Raw genomic sequence first — 4,130 nt, 5'->3', positions numbered from 1 at the left:
TATATATTAATTTAAGGTCGCCAAGGAATTCAGCTATGTAATTCCTAAATGAAAACTCAAGTCAGCCGTCAACCTTTTATGGAGTTTTAATTACAAACAGGAGGAAGAAAGGAATTAGAGATAGAGAGATAGAGGTAGAGAGAAAGGGGAGAGAAGGGAATAGGGCTTAAATACCCCTTCTGTTTAGGCTAGGCCAAAAGGCCCAAGCCCTTAGATAGCTGGGGCAAAGAAAGGAGATCAGTCCCTATTACTCACGTGACCAAAATGGAGAAACAGTCTCAGAGCCCCCACCTTCAGCTTCCTTCAGAGCAAGCTTCTCAGAGCACACTGCAACCACTCCGACAAACTCCTAAAACCACCCCCCTCTCCCTTTAAGGAAACCATCCAAGTTGCCTCCCCTCAGTTCTCACATCTACCAATCACTGTCCATCAATTTCCCTGTGCCAATGGAGGCTCTAGCTTAACCCAGGACCGCCCAGAGGTCTCTGGCTTTGCACATGTCTGTTGAAGGTCATATTTTCAAATAATTAAATCTTTGATCCTTTGCTACAGCCCTTCCTAAATCCTGTTAACCTGAGTAGGGTAGAGATTGGAATAATTAAATTTTGATCTATGCTGCAGCCCTTCCTCAATCCTGTTAGGACTGAGTAGGGTGGAGATTGATTCCAAGTATCTCCATTGTATCAATTCCAAAATCAATCATGACTCAAAGAAATTCCTGTTCTATGCTTAAGCATAGGTCAAAGTCCTTTCCATTGTTCAGCAAAAGGTTTCTGTCCTAAAGTAATCTTAAGAAGGGAGGAGGGGGAAACTCTCATGCCAAAGGGGTTCACATTCCAATAGCCAAGACCCACTATCAATAGGGAATTTTTCAAGTATGAAATTTCCCAATGGTGAAATTTCCAACATTTATAAGTCTAAGAAATTTTGAGGTTTACAATTTCCACACTAAAATAAGAAGGAAAAGCTTGCACAGAAAAGTGAACTGAGCCGCCCTTCCCCCACCCCAACTCCCCCACTAAACCAGAGTGAGCTACCTGAGCACTCACTGGCACAGCGAGTGAGAGGGGAGCGTCTCTGTCTGGGGGGGGCACTCCAGGGTCCTTGGGATCTGGGGACTGCCAGGATAAGGCGTCTCAGGGCGGTTTCACTGGAGAATCCAGCGCGGAGCTGTACTTGGGGCGGGCTGCGCTGAACATCTCGGCGGAGCTGAGCACCAGGGGCGGACCACGCGCTGATTATCTGGGCGTAGCTGAACACCTGGGCAGTGTGGCTGTGATCAGGAACCCAGCACTCTAAGAAACCTCGGAGGCTGGGAAGAACTAGTCTGAAGCAACCTAAATTCACAGAAAAACCACCCATATAACCCAGATCCCAGACCAAAAAGGAAAGGGGAATAAAACCACCAAAGAGATGGCTCACATGGCCCAAAATCAAGCCTCCAGGAAGAAAGGGAAAAAAGTGACTATTGAAAACTTTTATGGTGGAAGTACCCAAGGAAAAGAGGAGAATGAGGAGGAAATCCAAAAATATTCAGAACACGCCTCCCAAAATGGAAACTATCAACAAGCTCTGGAAGATCTCAAACTGGAACTTATCCAAAAGATGGAAACCTGGAAAGAAAAATGGGAGAAAGAGATCAGCTGTCTGACAGATAAGAATGCTCAATTGGAAAAAGAACTCGAAGCATCCAATAGAAGGGCAGACAAGGCTGAAAAGCAAAACCAGTCCCTAAGGACCAGAGTTAAGCACCTCGAAGAAAGCGAGATGATAAAACAGCAAGAATCAATAAAGCAAACCCAAAAAATTAATGAATTAGAAGAAAACATAAAATATCTCACTGAGAAGGTCACAGACCTGGAAAACAGAGGGAGATGAGAAAATCTCCGAATTATCTCCGAATTATACCACATGATTATCTCAATAGATGCAGAAAAAGCCTTTGATAAAATACAACACCCATTCCTACTAAAAACACTAGAAAGCATAGGAATAGAAGGGTCATTCCTAAAAATAATAAACAGTATATATCTAAAACCATCAGCTAATATCATCTGCAATGGGGATAAACTAAATCCATTCCCATTAAGATCAGGAGTGAAACAAGGATGCCCATTATCACCTCTATTATTTGACATTGTATTAGAAACACTAGCAGTAGCAATTAGAGAAGAAAAAGAAATTGAAGGCATCAAAATAGGCAAGGAGGAGACCAAATTATCGCTCTTTGCAGATGACATGATGGTCTACTTAAAGAATCCTAGAGATTCAACCAAAAAGCTAATCGAAATAATCAACAACTTTAGCAAAGTTGCAGGATACAAAATAAACCCACATAAGTCATCAGCATTTCTATATAATTCCAACACAGCTCAGCAGCAAGAACTAGAAAGAGAAATCCCATTCAAAATTACCCTAGACAAAATAAAATACTTAGGAATCTATCTCCCGAGACAAACACAGGATCTATATGAACACAACTACAAAACACTTTCCACACAACTAAAACTAGACTTGAACAATTGGAAGAACATTAACTGCTCGTGGGTAGGATGAGCCAATATAATAAAAATGACCATCCTACCCAAACTCATCTATCTATTTAGTGCCATACCCATGGAACTTCCAAAATTTTTTTTTACTGATTTAGAAAAAACCATAACAAAGTTCATTTGGAAGAACAAAAGATCAAGGATATCCAGGGAAATAATGAAAAAAAAATACAAAGGAAGGGGGTCTTGCAGTCCCAGATCTCAGACTATATTACAAAGCAGCAGTCATCAAAACAATTTGGTACTGGCTAAGAGACAGAAAGGAGGATCAGTGGAATAGACTGGGGGCAAGCAACCTCAGCAAGACAGTATATGACACACCTAAAGATCCCAGCTTTTGGGACAAAAATCCACTATTTCATAAAAACTGCTGGGAAAATTGGAGGACAGTGTGGGAAAGATTACATCAAGATAAATTCAAAATGGGTGAATGACTTGAACATAAAGAAGGAAACTATAAGAAAATTAGGCGAACACAGAATAGTATACATGTCAGACCTTTGGGAAGGGAAATACTTCAAAACCAAGCAAGAATTAGAAAGAGTTACAAAATGCAAAATAAATAATCTGGATTACATCAAATTAAAAAGTTTCTGTACAAACAAAACCAATGTAACCAAAATCAGAAGGGTAGCAACAAATTGGGAAACAATCTTCATAAAAACCTCTGACAAAGGTTTAATTACTCAAATTTATAAAGAACTAAATCAATTGTACAAAAAATCAAGCCATTCTCCAATTGACAAATGGGCAAGGGACATGAACAGGCAATTCAGAGCCAAAGAAATCAAAACTATTAATAAACACATGAAAAAGTGCTCTACATCTCTTATAATCAGAGAGATACAAATCAAAACAACTCTGAGGTATCGCCTCACACCTAGCAGATTGGCTAACATGACAGCTATGCAAAGTAATGAATGCTGGAGGGGATGTGGCAAAGTGGGGACATTAATTCATTGCTGGTGGAGTTGTGAATTGATCCAACCATTCTGGAGGGCAATTTGGAACTATGCCCAAAGGGCGATAAAAGACTGTCTGCCCTTTGATCCAGCCATAGCATGACTGGGCTTGTACCCCAAAGAGATAATAAGGAAAAAGTCTTGTACAAGAATATTCATAGCTGCACTCTTTGTGGTGGCCAAAAATTGGAAAATGAGGGGATGCCCTTCAATTGGGGAATGGCTGAACAAATTGTGGTATATGTTGGTGATGGAATACTATTGTGCTAAAAGGAATAATAAAGTGGAGGAATTCCATGGAGACTGGAACAACCTCCAGGAAGTGATGCAGAGCGAAAGGAGCAGAACCAGGAAAACATTATACACAGAGACTGATACATTGTGGTACAATCGAAGGTGATGGTCTTCTCCATTAGTATCAATGCAATTTCCCTGAACAATCTGCAGGGATCTAAAAAAAATACTACCCACAAGCAGAGGATAAACTGTGGGAGTAAAAACACCGCTGAAAAGCAACTGCTTGACTACAGGGTTGGAGGAGATAAGACTGAGGAGAGACTCTAAATGAACACTATAATGCAAATTCCAACAACAGGGAAATTGGTTCGAGTCAAGA

The sequence above is a fragment of the Monodelphis domestica genome, chromosome X (genome assembly GCF_027887165.1).
Source record: "Monodelphis domestica isolate mMonDom1 chromosome X, mMonDom1.pri, whole genome shotgun sequence".
NCBI lineage: Eukaryota > Metazoa > Chordata > Mammalia > Didelphimorphia > Didelphidae > Monodelphis > Monodelphis domestica.
The sequence above is the reverse complement of the archived record's forward strand: the minus strand, read 5'-3'. Positions refer to the sequence as shown.